At 45.9% G+C, this 16,599-nt stretch overlaps 1 protein-coding gene across 3 annotated transcripts in view; it reads left to right on the forward strand.

Moving 5' to 3' along the window:
- Positions 1-883: 883 nt before the first annotated feature.
- The window catches only part of FRMPD3 (FERM and PDZ domain containing 3), a 151,901-nt gene continuing 136,185 nt past the window's right edge, over positions 884-16,599 (forward strand). For 2 of the 3 annotated variants that reach the window (XM_045188493.2, XM_024551650.3), the window contains exon 1: positions 1,857-1,868. The gene's annotated coding sequence lies outside the window, so the exon portion shown is untranslated. Of the gene's footprint in view, positions 1,012-1,355; positions 1,869-16,599 lie in introns of those variants that run through there. The other variant, XM_053917545.1, reaches the window with a different exon arrangement.

A 16,599-nucleotide genomic window follows, 5' to 3' on the forward strand; every position in this document is an offset into this window, starting at 1 on the left:
CTTCACAGTAGGTAATACCGGGAAAGAAGCAAAGAGTGTGACTGATGGACAGAGGGCCAAATCTGCTAGTCAGCTAATCTGGTGCTGATCCCAACTGTGGGGAGCCAAAGGGCCCTGCATCCAGAGCTCTGTATCCTGAAAATTCCATGCAGCATACAAGCCCATCCTCTTGTCTGCAATTGCCCTTCAGTAGCCGTCTGGCCTCCTTTACCCAAATGTTTAAATAGAACTGGAGGTTAGGAAAAGATTCCAAATGGGTCACTTTTCCCCAACAGCGTCCCTTCCAGAGTCCAGGCACACAGGGAAAATGATGAGGGCTCACCTTTTACCTTGGAACTGCTGAAGCCAAATGTACCAATGCTAGCTATCTCTCCGAGGTTCCTCTGACACTGGAAAATTCACCATGTATTTGGTATCACCACAGGCTCTTCAATTCCACCCCTTCCTTCTGCTTTTTTCTTTCCTGGCCCCAACTTTGCCCTTTCAGCTTCCCAGTTTCTCTGGGTCCCCACTGAGGCTGCCTTTTGGAGAGAGGGAGAAAGGCCTTTTTTCTTGGTCCCCAAACTCCTCCAAAGGGGTCTTGAGCCAGCCAGGATACGAAGAGCCTTTCTTGAATCTAGCCTGCCACATGTTTAGTATTCACGGCATGTGTCTAAAAAAAATGTCCTGCGATCATTCATCAGGCACTGTGCTGTGTGCTTAGCTACTCTCTTTTGGAGGCGGGGTGGGGGGGGGGTGTGCATGCGCTCACCCTCCCTCCCTCTGCTGGTGAAAACACACACACACACACACACACACACACACACACACACACACACACACACTCTTTAACCTCCTTCCCTTATCACCAAGCCAATCGCAGGCTCTCAGCGAACCTCCGCCAGCTGGCAGATCGCTCCCAGTCTTGAGGTTGGCTCGCTCCCTGCCTGGGCCTGGGCTCGAAACAGCTCGCACTCCAGGGCTGGTGAGAAGAGCTGTGAGCAGGAGCCTGAGACGAAGCCGAAACTCAAGGTGCGTGTGGATGTTGGCGCTGGTGATCAGAAAAGGAGCAACAGGGAGGGCAACCCCAGCAGAAGGCCAGAACAGGGACCAAGAGTAGCTCCGGGAGGCAAGGTCAGGGGCCAGGGAATGGAATCCCTAGGCCAGCGTCAGGATTGCCACTTCTTCGCAGTTCACTGACCTCGCCCTTCCCTAGTTCACTCTGGAAATTGGTTTGCCCTCCTAGCCGCCGGCAGTTCCCAACAGATCCCATCCGGAATGGTTAGGTTCAAGAAGTGAGGCAGTGCTAGGCTGGGTGGCTGGGTTGTGTATTGGGAAATTCTTTCCCCAATTGTTAATTTTGTGCTTATTTTTAGCTGTGACCCGAGCCGGGAGCTGTGCCTTTAAGTCGCGTTCCTACTTGGGGAAACCGACGCCAGCACTCAAGGGTCGGGAGGCTCCAGAGAGGCCCCTTATTCTGCACTCCTCTCTTTCTCCCCCTCCCTTTCTCCCCTCTCTCCGCCCCTTCTCCCCTCCCCTCCTTGGCGGTCCAGCCGCCTCTCCGCCTTCCGTCACCTAGCCTCCTGCCGCACTCCTGGAGGGAGAGAGCTACAAGCAAGCTGCGGCGATGGTGCCGCCCGCGGCGCAGCCATGGAGCCCGCCGGAGGAGTCGGCGCGCGCCGCTGCCCGCCTGCCCGCAGCCTGCCGCCTGCGCGCCAGGTCCCCGCGTCTCAGGGCGGCTACTGCCGCCCGGCCAACCTCTGCCCACCCCGCCACCCGGCGCCACTGAGCCACACGCCAGTGCTGAGCTCAGGGACACCGGCGCCCTAGTCCCGCCGCTGAAGAGGAAGAGGAGGAGGAGGAGGAGGAAGGGGAGGTGTAGGAGGAAGGTAAGAAGCGTGCTGTCTTGGGGGGGGGGCGCGCCCGCCGTCTCAGCCCCGCCAGGGGTGGGTCTCCGCGGGAGCTTGCAGCCTGAGCCGACTCGGGGGCCACTGGCGCTTAGGCGCCCCCGGGAACCGGGGCGAAGACAGGGAGTGCCTAGCGTCGGGCAGCCAGGAGTTTGGGCAGGGGAAAGCATTGGCGGGGTGCATCCCGGCGACCCAGTGAGTCTCCGGCTTGGCGGGCTAGCCTTGGCCGCTGGGGTTGCAGGATGAGAAGGCGAGTGCAGGGGAGTGCAGCGCGTTCATTATGGAGCCTTTGTGTGCGCGCAGGGGCTGTGGGCACAGTTGGGAGAGCTGAGGAGACTCGGGGCCTGACTGCTGGGAGGTGGCCACTTAGCCTGGGTGCCCGGAGACACCGAGTCCCAGGGCTGCCAAAAACAGCTGTCTGAAGCATGGCGAGGTTCCTGGGGCCATGTTCACACGCGGACACGAACGCACATACGCGCACACAGCCACATCATATACCCGGCGCTGAGCTACACAGACCTCCATCCAAATACGAAACACACACACACACACACACACACACACACATACAGATACGCCTGCCCCCTTCCACTAGAATACTAATAAAGCAGTCACCGAAACACATAAAGCTACACTCACCCCTTCCCCAGCGAAGCTAAAACATGCACATACACACACACCCTTTTACTCCCCAGCCTGGTGCTTTGGAGCTTAGAGAGTGTGTATATAACTGTGTGTGTTTTCTCAGAATGTCCCTGAGAACTACATGACAATTGCATATTACTGCAGATCCAGTACCTACTGCCCCACCACGAAAACACACAGCCACAGTCTAAGCTACAGTGGACACCGCCACCAGGGACCTTAGGAACTCCATTTTGGCAAAAAAGCATCCCCAACTCTTGTAGTCGTTCCTCTGCACACCCCAGTTTCTGGGCCTTCCCCATTACCCTCCCCCCACACACACTGAACCCACAGCAGGGGCAAATGCGTGACACCTTCCTCCAGAAGCAGGTTGGCAACCGCACCCTTGCAGCTGCTACCAAAGGGTTCTTGATCATTGTGTACGCTGAATTCTGCCAGACATGCCCCCTCCCTTTGGCATCCTTGCCGGGCTGCAGAGCCCTGGGGGTGGTCTCAGTATCCTGCAGCTCTTGCGGAGGGCGGGGCAGTGTGTGGACTGCTGTCTATTGGAGAAATTGCTGTAAGACCAAGGCTCCCTTGGGGGCGCACTTCTCTGGGCAGAGGGTGGGGGACACTGCTGACTCAGAGAGAAGCTCTGATTGAGTTTTCCTCGCTGGAAGGCTGGGGTAAAAGGCGCACATTTTGGCCTGGAGGGCCCGGGTCGTGTGGCAGTTTAGACACCTGAGCCTTCACCCCTCCCCTTCTCTGCTTGTCAGGCTCACTGCCAGAGAAGCCGAACCCAGTTCCTGCTTCCTGGGAGCTGAGGTGCTTCCCAGGAAGCCTTTGCTATTTTCACTGAGCAAAAGGCTCTCAACTCTACCTGGACGACCTCAACAAGACTTGGTCATGCCCTAGTGGACACACTGACTTCTACCCAATTTTGTGGCCTTTTTTTTTTTTTTTCCTGATGTGTAGAGAAGCAATTCAGCCTCAACTGTTTGGCATGAACATACCCCTGAGGTGAAATATACATGATGTGCATGTGGAGGGGGAACTAAGATTTTCAGGAAGGGGATCTAGTGGGCTTGACTAGTTTTAAGTGGAGACCCCGAGTCAGACTGTAGCCTTTGGTAAAATCTTGATGGAGATGGCTTCCTTGTCAGAGCCCCTTCCCTGCATCCCTCCATAGGTTGTTCCAAGTGCCTCTGGGTCCCCTCTCCCACCCCCTCAGACCATTTAGGCAGGGCTTTCCTCCCTACTCCGTCACTTCTGATGACACAATCCCTGCCTGGCCAAAATGTTAATAGCCAATTAATTGTCTACTGCCTTCACCTCTCAGGTAACTTGCATTTTTAAAGGAGGTGAAGGAATGGCTCTGTTGATGGGGCTTTCCAGCACCTGTGGCCTGACCCTGGCAAGAACCTTTGTGGCATTGTCTACTGGCTATGTGTGCCCTGAGTTAGGCATAATGTGTGTAGGAGTGAGGATGTGGGAAGGTGGGATGTAATTATGGAGGGATTTGAGGCCCACAGAAAGAAGATTTAAATTGAGTGAGAGGCAGTTGGGAGTCACTGCAGGATTCTGAGAAGGGAAGGGATATGATCCAAGCAGGAGAGAAACACTTTTGTTACATGTTGAGAGACCCTTCCTTCTCTACCACAGACACTCACCACCATAATTGCCTTGCAGGTGTGGGCTAATGGCCACTAGAAAGAGAGGGCTGGCCAGTATAGGGTGGTGGGAGCCTCAGGCTCCTGGCACATCTTCCATAACCAGACTGGTGGGGCTAGGTCCTGAAGCCAGCAAGTGCCCCCATAAACACAAGCTAGTTATGCTGTTGGTGTTGTGGTTTTGGACTATGAAATGGAGCTTCTGCCTCTCTGGATGAAGGGGCTAGGGTCTCCCAGGAGGCTGCAGGCCCCATTTTGAATGAGCTAAGGACCTCTCCCTCAGGTGAGTGGTGCAGTCCCAGGGTCTTGGGAAGTGAGCTGTGTGGCCTGGTTTGGGGATTTTGCCACCAACCAGGTCCTTTGGGAGAAATAGTTGAAAAAGTGCATCAAGAGAGTCCTGGGATGACAGATAACAACAGCAAGCTGGGCAAGGCAAAGGGGTGGGGTGGGGGTAAGGCAGCTGCAATCCTGGGGAATGGGGTTAAGTATAAGGGGGGTTCAGCATGGTATAGGTAGAAGAGGGGTATTGGTCTGGCACTGCCCGACTGCAGTAGTCTGCACTTCAGCCCTTGGAGGAAGCATGGATGAATACAAAACAACAGAAGCACTCTGTACCAACCCACTCCTGCTCTGCACAAATGACTGGGCTCTATGAGCCGGCACAAGACAAGCACTCTGAGAGGGCCGCACCAAGGCAATTGAAGAAGGACCCTGTTCTTTTGGAGCCTCTAGGCTACTTGAAGCCATAAAAGGCACACACACACAAATTGCACACATCCTCATACAAATTACACAGAGTACATAAACACACACATACACACATATACATACACACTTAGAGCAAATTGTAGGAAAGGAAGCTTATGAAGACAAGCTTGACTTCTAGGGCTCATGCCTTCACAGAGACCCTAGCAAACACTCCTAGGGCTGGAAAATCCCCATCTATTCTGCATGAAGACCCTTAGTTGGGACAGATCCCTGGGAGAAAGGCATACTTAAGTTAGCTTCAGCTGTGGGCCAGCCTTAAAGCTATTAGCATTCGCAACAGAAAACTCTATTCTGGCTCTTCTCTCAAAGACTTGTTTTCCTTCTTACCATAAATTCAGAAAGAAAAACATTATTTTGCATTATCAATAGCCAAATTGATGGACTCTCAAAATGGGCTGGACCTTGCAGCTCTGCTGAGAAATCTGAGGGCTAGGGGCCAGGAGGAGGGAAGGGAGCAAGCAGAAGCACGCCATCTTCCCTCCTTTTTAGTCACCACTCAGCTGAGCTGGTAAGGAGAGGGCAGGTATCTTGGGGTTCTGTATGATTTCTCACCTACAACAGGCAGCATCCCCTTTTCTGAGGGCACCATCCTTCAGTGGAATGTGAACAGCCCTTTGGCACACTAGTGCCTACTCCCCTGGGCAATCAGAAAATGAGCTGGGAAATCAGAGTGATCTGTGTGTGTCTGTGTGTATGGGGGCAGGGGGAGGGGAGAGTGAGAGAGAGAGATGCAGCCTGTTATATGTAGGAGCCAGTGTGCCTGTTTTTGTTGATATGCATGAGATGAACAGGTTCCTCTGTATGCATGCCATAGCGTGACCTTTCAGAGCCTCAACTTCACTTTGGCATTAGCCACACTGCTAGCCATCCCTAGCTTATTGAAAAACTCTCTGCCTGGTTGTACTATTTGGGTATCCTTACACCCTAGTGACCTCTCCTTTTTTCTCTGTTTTGTTAGTTCTACTTCCTATCCCTCAAACCTGGGTGTTCTCTGGCTCCTCTTGCTTTTCACTTCCTATGTTGACAAGGACATAAAGCCCTGTCATGGCTTTCCCCTCATACTCCTCTACTAGCCATTCCCACTTCCTCAGTCCAAAGTTAACCCCACTCCTATATTTCAGTCCTATATTTCCAGCTACTTGCTGAATGTTTCCCCTTGGGTAGTTTGCCATCATGTCAGACTCAGCGTTCACAAATTCATCTCATTATCTCTCAAAGATGGCTTGCTCATCTGACCTCTCTGTTATGCAAGCCTTCTAGTCTCCCAGACTAGAAACCTCAGAACCATCTTGGAGTTTCTCCTGGACCACCCTGCCCCCTGCTAGCACCTCATGTGTACGCTATACTAGTCTCCTTCTTTACAGTCCACAATATACATACCTGCCAGATTAATACTCCTAAATATCCTTTGTTCATGACACTTATGATGAACATATTTGAGGGGTGATATCTAATTACCTATGGAATGAATTTTAGCCTTTTTAGCCTGAGCATTCGAGGCTTTCCTTGAGTGGGCTTAACACAGTTTTCTTCCAACTTCATTTCCTACTCTGTGTCCACATCATGGATTTTCAAATTTTAATGCCTCTCAAAATCACTTGGGGGAACTCATTAAATGCAGATTCATGGGTCCCACCACCTGATCTTCTGCTTCAGTAGGTCTGGGAGCTGGAGTCAAGGAACACGCATTTTATAAAGTTCCCTAAGTAATGCTAATGTACTTGATATACTTGAGAAACACAGCCCTATATGGACCCTCTACACCAGCCAAATTTCTTTCCTCAGGGTGTCCTAAACATGTCTTTTGTACATTTGTTGCATCTGTTCATGCCAATCTGCTCAACAGGAATGCCCTCTCTTCTCTTGGTAAGCTCCTCTTCCATCTGATAACACTATATCTATTCTTCAACTCTACATTCAAATTCACCTCCTCTGTTAAGTCTTCTCTGATAATTCTAGACTGAAATGATATCTCTCCTCTGAACTCCTCCTGCACTTATTTTCTCCAAAGTACATTTGGCAAGTACATTGCTGATTCACCCCATTATTATTATTTGAATCATTAATTCTTTTTTTAAGATTTTATTTATTTATTTTTAGAGAAGGGAAGGAAGGGAGAAAGAAAGGGAGAGAAACATCAATGTGTGGTTTCCTCTTATGCACCCCCTACTGGGGACCTGGCCTGCAACCCAGGCATATGCCCTATGCTGGGAATGGAACCGGTGATCCTTTGGTTCACAGGCCAGCACTCAATCCACAGAGCCACACCAGTCAGGGCTGAATCATTAATTCTTTACATGCAAATACAGCTTCTCATATGTGTACGCCTTATTTACATAAGTTCAATGAAGGAAAAAGCCTGGTGTTTTTCATATCCCTTTTATTCCCGTAGCACATAATGCCTTACACATAGTAGGTGTTCAATAAGCATTTGTTGGGTTGGATTGAATATTTGTTGGTTCATGTTAGAGAAGGATTCTATCACATCTCTCCCTGCATAGCTGTTCAATAAATACTTACTGAGTACCGGTTATGTGCAAAGTGCTGTACTAGTTTCTGGAGAGGATATAAACATGAAGGAGGCCCCTTATTTCATCTCAGTCGTCTTTGCATTTATAGTGCCTAATGCATATTAGAGGTCATTAATAGATAGTTGTTGAGTAAACAAGTGAATTAATGAGTAAGTGAAGGAATGACGTTCAGGCAGGAATCCCTTGAGCAAGGATTTAGGACAGCTGTGTCACAGAGAAATGAGATAGGAGTGCAAGATAAAGCAGGAAGGTAGACTGGGGTACAGCAGACAACTTTTGTTTTTGTTCTTAATTATGAACATCTCTCAAAAAACCCCAGAAAATAATATATTAATGCCATATAGTAACCCATTATCCACATTAAGTAATTATAAGGGCTTTGCCATATTTGCTTTATTTATTCTTTTTTTTTCTTTGCTAAAGTATTTTAAAATAAATTTTAAGCATCAATCATGTAATCTCAGCCCTGATACTTCTCTACATATCTTTTAAAAAGTGGACATTTTCTAATACAACCACAGTACCATTAACACATCTTACAAAAGTAAAAATAATGCTTTTGTATTACCCATTACCTAGTTCATAATCAAATATCCGCAGTTCTCTTAAAACATGATGTACAGTTGGCTTGCCAAAATCAAGATCCAAAAAAGCTCCATACATTTGGTCATTATGTCTCTTAAGGCCCTTTCAACAGTATTTTCTCTTTGATTTGTTAGAAAACTCAGATTACTTGTGTGCACTGTCCCACATTCTGGTTTGTCTGCTTCCCTTGTCATTTAGCTTGTTCCATTACCCCTTGTATCTCTTGTGAGTGAAAGTTAGCTTTAGTCTTGATTAGATTCAGGTTGGTTTTTCTTTTCTCCCACCTTTGGCAGATTGATTAAAATGGGGCCATTCTGGAGGCATGAAAACCATGTAGGAGGCTGGATGGGGATAGAAAGAAGGAGATGGATGGATGGATTTTGGAGATAGAAGAAACCTGATTTATATATCAATTGGATGAGTGGGATGAGGAAGGAAGAAGAGTCAAAGGTGATTTAGAGGCTTTGAGCCTGCAAGATGGGGAGAGTAATATTACCATCATCTGTGAAGGATAGTTTTTTTGAAGATTTTATTTATTTATTTTAGACAGAGGGGAAGGGAGGGAGAGAGAGAGAGAAATATCAATATGTGGTTGCCTCTCACACGCCCCCTACTGGGGATCTGGCCTGCAACCCAGGCATGTGCCCTGACTGGGAATCGAACCAGCGACCCTTTGGTTCACAGGCTGACTCACAATATACTGAGCCACATCAGCCAGGGCTGAAGGATGGGTTTTTAATGAAAGCAGCAGTAGTAAGACACCTATGCTGTTTTTCCAGATAACACTATCTTTCCCAGAAAATTTGTTATTAATGGTATAGAAATTTGGGCCCTTCAGAAAATTTTCAAAAAAGAACTCATTATTTTTAATAACTGCCTAATAATTAAATATCCTGCCTTAGAGTCTTGAGAGGAGGGATAGTATATACACCAATGGATGCAGAGAAGGTAATGCTTATATCACCCTTGCAGATGAACCAATTATCCCATATCATCATGGATATCAGAGTCACCAGTCTTGGGTAGAGGACTGAAGGATGCCAGAGCTTGGAATTTCCGTAGACCCAGCCAATAGCATAGCTCAAGATCCCAAGTCCTTCCTTAGGGTCCCCTGAAGTCTCCATCTCACGCCCACTTATCCATCCAATATAGAGCCTGCAGCTTCTTAGGCCCTTGGTGGACCATGGCAACAATGATTCTGCCAAGGTCAAAGATTGTCCAGTAGCCCCTGTATATTCACCAGGCTCTGAAAAAGCCACAAGGTTATTTAGCTCCCTCAATAAGAACATGCTTTAGTTGAATCAGATCAGGTGAGAGCTACTCACAGCTCCATCCTATGTATCCTCATTCATAAAACCTTCTCTCCCTCTACCTTCCCTCACCTCATCTTTCTTCCTGCTTTCTCTTCTGCTCCTCCCTCCATGCTCTGTCTCTTCCAGAACACATTATTCTCCAAGTTAATCAAACACTGGCCTCTGCAGCCCATTGTGTCTCAGATTGATCACTTAACCAGCATTATTGATCTCTGGGAAAGCCTTAGGAGGTGGGAGTGTGTTGAAAACTAAAGATCCAACAGCTGATAGGCTGGCTAGGTCTCTGGGCAGCCTCAGCTCCTCAACCACCTTTTGAGAAAGGGGAGTAAACAGACAGAGAAGATCTTCAGAGGACCTTTATTCATCTCATTCTTTCTTAGCTTTGGAGTTAAGGCAAAGGATTAGGAGTCTATTGAGCACTCTTGGATGTAGCCCAATACCAATGTTATGGTGAGAAGGGGAGAGGAAAGGGTCTGTTTTTTTTTAGAAATTCATAACTTACCAAATAATAATACTTACTCACATGAAGCAACTAAGAATAACAGAAATTGGGAAACAATTACATACCACATTATATACTTTGAACAGAAAGCACTCTGGGGGTTCAGGGCACAGAGACTACCAGCAACATGGGCTAGAATGGAGGGAGAAGGCTTCTCAGAAGACATTTAACCTGAGTTAGATCTTGAATAATGTGTGAGATTGAGATTGTTGACTAGAAAAGGAGCAGGCTTCCAAGGGGGTTGGCATAGTTAGGAAAATGGCCAGAAGTGGAGATGGTCCTGGAATGATTAAGCAAGAGTGAGAATGAGGTCTGATTAGAGGATAGGGGGGTATGGAGGTGCAGTGGGTAAAAATGACTTGCTGGATAAGGAGTACTTTGATTTGAAGGGCCTTTGGTGTCAGCATGAGGGGTTTGGACTTGGGGACACGCTGAAGGGCTGCTGGACAATTAAGGTGAAGTGTTTTAATATGGATTGAGACCAGCTGATAAAATACTATAGCAATCCCAGTGAGAGGTAATTAGAGAGGAGGGTCAGATCCAAAAGGCACTTAAGGCATTGGTCTGGCTGATAAACCACCAAGTAGATATTCTTTTTTTTTTTTTTAAGATTTTAAAATTTGTATTTGTTTTTAGAGATAGGGGAAGGGAGGGAGACAGAGAAGGAAAGAAACACTGATGTGAGAGAGAAACATTGATCTGTTGCCTCTTGTACCCGCCCTAACCAGGGACCAAACCTGCAACCCAGGCATGTGTCCTGACTGGGAATAGTACTGGTGACTTTTCCCTTTGTGTGACAAAGCCCAACCAAGTGAGTCACACTGGTCAGGTCAGGGCATGTAGATGCTCTTCAATTGTTTTTGTCTCACCTGCTCCTTCTTTCTTAGCCTCAATACTTACACATTCTTTGCCCCTTGTTCTCAGGGCCTTCATGTGGCCAAAATTCACTGGCAGTAAGATGAAAATGGGTTAATCAATGAACTATTCCACGTAAAGTAAGTTTGCACAGGGCACTTCAATGCAGTCAATGCCATGACCTGAAGGGGTGAATGATGGGGAATCTGGCTGCAGTATCCAGTTGAGATGACAGCTGAGCTAGGGTTCTGAGTACTATAACCTCAACATGGAGGCTAGAGGCAGGGACTGTGTATTTCAAGCTCCCAAGACCTGTAAGACCTGCTAAGAGCAAGGAGACACCTTTCAACTTCCCTGGTAGAATCAGTTTAAAAACTTCTCTCAGCACTTGGGATTGTCCCAGTGGAGGTCACACCTGTGCCAGGCCGTGGCAAGAGCTACTACAGCACTTTAATGCCAGCTGGAGCCCTGTTGTCACAGTTGGTATGAGAGAAACAAGCGAGAAGTCCACAGGTCAGTGGGAGGGTGATGCATGAGGTCTCTCCCTGGTAATTTGCTTCCCCCGCCAGCTTTCCCCACCCTTCCCAGGCCCTTGAATTTCAGCCCCAGGCAGGGGTCTGGGCCTACTGCCTTATCCCTGGATTGGAGGGGAACAAAAAACTGCACATTTTAAAGGGATATATGTGAGACTTTAGCTCCTTTCTTTTTACTGGTTCTTCTTGTGGGAGAAAATGATTCATTCTATAAAGATGAATGAGTGGAGCATAAGTCTTCACAGGCTGTGGATTCCTAACCACCAAGGGAGCTCAGCTCTGGGGATAGAACCACCCTAACAGGTCTCTCTTTTCCTGTGATCCAAGCCTACTGGGAAAACAAGAACAGATGGCTAGACTGGTGGATGAACATGTGCGCACGCACAAACACATACACACTGCATAATAGCCTGTCGACCAGTGATCTCCAGCATTTACTTGCTGAAGATTTATGTTCTGGTTTCCAATCAGTCTTCTGGTTGCTGGTTTGAGGTAGGGCTGATAGTTGGAAGGAGGGTGGCTGAGAAGTGGCCAGATGTCCCACGTAGAAGGTACCTATGGAAGTAGGGAATTGGGAAGAGGAGTTTCAAGTGGATGACTAGGGTAGTTGTCCTATTTATGACTTTTCATATGGAAAAGCCCATTGAAAGCAGAATAAGAAGGCATGTTGGTCACAACTGTCTTAAGAGTCAATCAGGTAAGAATCAAGATCTCTGTTTGGAAATCCTGCTGCAATCTACCTTCACTGTTTCTCTCCCAAGTTTTATCTTTCATCTATACATTTTTCCCTTCAGTAATTGTTTTATCTTCCCATTTCTAACCCATACCCAAGCAAGTCAGTTACATATGCTTTTTGAGTTGACACAGTGGTAAACTGAAGTACAGATTAATTTTCAATGGCATTTGCTTCTGATCCTATATCAAGATGGCCAGAAGTCTGGATCTTGCAGGACTCACTCACAGGGCTGGTGAAGGTGCTGTGTGTTGCACTGCTTCTATTACCACCACCAGTGAAATCACAGAGAATGCAGATATGATTAACAAAGCGAGTGTTGTTCCATATTCATCTTGTCATCTACAGTCAAGCTGTAATATTTCTAATATGTAGGGAAATCACTCACTGACAGAGAAAAAGGAGGGAGATTTTTAAACAGATACACCAGCCTACTGTTGCCACACTGTTTAGAGTCTGTCACCTACAAAGTCCAAATCAGAATTGGCTGCTAGGTCCACTTTGTTCCTTTTTTTTCTTCTTCCCTCTCTAGAGGTTTCCACACTCAGTCTAAATACAATTTGCCCTCCTTTGGAATTCTGGGTGATTGCTGGTAATGATAGTGCTTGGCCTTTAACCTGAACTCAAGTTCCATTTCATTATTACCTTTAAGGACATTTTCTCTTTGAAGTTTATCATCCCTTTAAAAGGTACTGTGTCCTCAGTGAGGCAATAACCACACTTAAGCCTGGAGACATCAGGATTTTTTATTTTATTTTTTTTTAGAGAATGGGGAAGGGAGGGAGAAAGAGAGGGAGAGAAACATTGATGTCAGAGAAACATCAATCGGTTGCCTCTCATATACTCCTGATCAGGGACCAAACCTGCAACCTAGGCATGTGTCCTGACTGGAATCAAACCTGCAACCCTTCACTTTGCAGGACGATGCCCAACCAACTGAGCCACACTAGTCAGGGTAGTTTACCATCCCTTTAAATTTGCTACAATTAAAACCAAGCTCAAGATCTCCTCTCTAAACTTACACTGCATGCTGATCCATAGTCCTGAGCCCTTCCTTGAATCTCTGTCCCTATTAGTGAGACCATCACTCTTTCAATACCCCACAGACTGAGCCTTGAAATCAGTCAATTATCCCCCATCAGTCAACGTCATGTCTTGACGATTCATCTGTCACAAGTGCCTCATGAGTCCATGCCTTCTTGACCATTCTCTCTGCTGCCATCATAGCCCATGCCCTCATTAACTTATGCCCAGATTACTGCAGCAGGCTCCTGACTACATGCTGCCTCCTCCTCCCTGCTAAGTTATCCTTCAACACTGCTGCCAAAGGGATCTCCTTAAAACATCTTTCATCATGTCACTTTCCTGCTCAAGAGCCTATAATAGCTCCCTTTTGCTTAGGATATCAAGTAGAAACTTGTCTCCCTAGTATGTGAGGCTTACCTTCCATAACAGCTGAGCCTGTCTGAGCTATTTCTTCCTGACGTTCAAGCTCCACTAATTGCCTTATTCTCCTTGCCTTGCTGTACCCCACTCAGAGCTTGCTCCTCTCTCTGTGTACTCATCTTCCAGCCATTCCTCCACACTGCATTGGCCACCTTTCCTCTACCTCTGAAAATCCTTCCATCACATCCTCTAACAAGCTCAAATCCAGCCTCTGATATGAAGCCTTACCTGGTCATTCTAGTTCTCATTGGCTGCCCTCCTTTTTTAATTATAATTTCCACTGATTATGAAAGTAATACTTATACATACTGAAAAGCTTTGAGGCTACAGAAAAAGTAGAGAAAAATAAAAGTGACCCACAATCCTCCCTCTTCCAATTTGGAATTCAGCCTGTTTTTCCACCATAATTTAACATTTGATTATGCTGTTTCATGATGCCTTAACTTCCTCTGTGTTCACCTTCCTCCTCAGTGAGGGAGTGAGTTCTTTAGGGGCCTCAACAAACACTTGTTAGTGGAAGGAGGGGAAATGAGTTATATATCATTCAGTCTGTACTGCCCTCTCCCATTGCTGAGGGGAAAGGGTTGCATGCCTAGATTGCCACAGCTCTGCTATTGCCTCTTGCAGGTGAGGGATGTACCCAAAAAAGGGGGACTGTACATCAAGAGAGAGCTGAGAGTCCAGGGTTTATAATTCACTGAACTCGGCTGCCTCTGATGACACAACTCCCTTGTGTGGGGCTTGTTTTTCCCCCCTCAGAAAGCCTCTGGCCTTGGAAGTGAGAGCTTTAATTCATTCTGGTGGCCAGAATGAGCTTTTCCTAACATGTTGGCAAATACTTGTAAGAATCACTAATTGCCACCTTTTGGCCATCATATCAAATTGAAATCTCTGGCCTTTGAAGACCATCTGCCAGTTCACTTTCTTTCCTTTTCTTATCTCACTAGGGTATCTCTCATGGTTTTCCTAATTAACCTCTTTACTTGAGCCAAGCCAGCCAGTGTGCTACACCCTCAAAAACTAACCTTTCTAATGTAAAGGTGCCAGACAGAAGGTTATTTACTACCTACCATGCTCCCACCTCAGCCCCAGTCCTTGCACAACCCAGACCCTCTAACTTGAATACTATCCCTGTTTATCTCCACCACTGAGGTTGAACCCCATCAACATGTGCTGCCATTGACTTCAGACTCAGTGTGCAACTTTCTCCGTCCTTGTGTAATCATTTTGTATTAAAATAACAATATAAACATGCAATTATATTATTACCGTATTTTTCAGACCATAAGACACACCTAGGTTTTAGAGGAGGAAAATAGGAAAAAAATTTTTGAAGCAAAAAATGTAAAATATTTAATAACATAAATAACAATATTTCACCAATGTAAATGTAACCTACATTTGGACCATAAGATGCACCCCCATTTCCTCCCAAATTTTGGGGGAAAGTACATCTTATAGTCTGAAAAATACAGTATATGAAAGTGTTTCCCAGCTAGTTCCCATCTGGATTCTGTGAACATTAGGCAGAGTATATACTCTGGAGTCGCCCTTACCACTTACTGGTTTTCATGATTTCAAAGACATAATTTTAACATTTCTAAAATTGAAATGCTTCTTACAATCCATGGTGCATTGTAGTTTAGTTGGCGACATCTTTTTTTTTTTTTAAAGAAACCGAAGAAATTGTTACCTCTCACATCTAGAGTCAGTGAAATATGGTACTAAGTTACTTAATCTCTCTGAGGCCCAGCCCTTTTATGTGCAAAATACTTAATCAGGGGGTTTGTAAGGATTCAAAGATAATATTTATATATATAGCACTTAGCATAGGGCCCTGCACTTTGGTGGAGGCTCAATAAATGTCAGCCATGGTAATTCCCCAACTTTATAAACTATAAACCCCTAGAAGGCAGGGACATGTTTTTTTTTTGTTTGGTTTGGTTTTTGGTTTTTGGTTTTTGGTTTTTTGTCTTCTAGCAGATGGTATGATGTGAAGGATGGGAAAAGTTTCCCTTTCCAAAAATATTGCCTTTACTAGACTGCCAAACAGCTGAAATTTCAACATTAATCACTCTTTTGAGTTAAAGCATTATCTCCAGAAGACCTCTGTTAAAATGCAAATATGTCACTTGGGAAGGTAACACATTAATTCATTAACATTCATGATCCCATTAATGTAGATTAGTTTATCAGATTAACTAGCTGGTGCCAAGAAAACCCTGAAACCTCTTGTAAGGGGGCTAGTAAGATACATAACTTAAAGTGGGAGCAGAGGAGTGAGGGGTCAGGGGTTCCAGAACTTGGGGCCCACTCTCATCTGCTCTTGAATTTGGGGTTTGTCAACAAGATTGTGACTCTGCTCTGTGATACAACTAGGAAAGATCTTAGTGACGGAAACAAACACATGGGTGGAGGAAATATGAGGTTGGAAGGAAGGTCAGTCCTTAAAGATCATGTAGTTCAGCCTCCCCCATCAAGTTTTTTACCATCGTCATGAGGGCATTTGCCACCTCCTTAAGAGGAGGCATTTGCTAGCCTATTCTATTGTTGAACAAGTCTAATTAGAACATTTTTTACATTGAGCTGAAAGCAGTCTTTTAGGTACTTCTTTCCTTCTTCTTTCTCTTATTGGTCCCTTTAAAATACAGTCATGTGCCATCTAATGATGGGGGTACGTTCTGAGAAATGTGTTGGTAGGCAATTTTGTCATTCTGTGAATACCATAATACCATATAGTATACTTACACAAACCTAGATGGTATAGCCTACTCTACACCTTGGCTACATGGCATAGCCTATTGCTCCTAGGCTACAAGGCTATACAGCATGTTATTGTACTGAACAACAAGATATTAAATCAAGCACCAGAGAAAATGATGCAATCAAGGGACGGGGTAAACATGAGATGTATGAGGCTACTGCCAGCATCACACATCATACGGTTTTATAGCAAACATTTTTTTATAAGTAGGAAGAGTACACTCAAATGATAAAATGTATAGTATAGTAAATATAAACCAATCATGTAGTCATTTATTGTTGTTATCAAGTATCATGCACTGTATATAAATGTATGTGCAATACTTGATATCACAGGCAGAGCAGTGCAGTAGGTTTGTTTACACTAGACTTACCATAAACCCATGAGTA

This window comes from Desmodus rotundus, chromosome X, assembly GCF_022682495.2.
Source record: "Desmodus rotundus isolate HL8 chromosome X, HLdesRot8A.1, whole genome shotgun sequence".
Classification (NCBI taxonomy): Eukaryota; Metazoa; Chordata; class Mammalia; order Chiroptera; family Phyllostomidae; genus Desmodus; species Desmodus rotundus.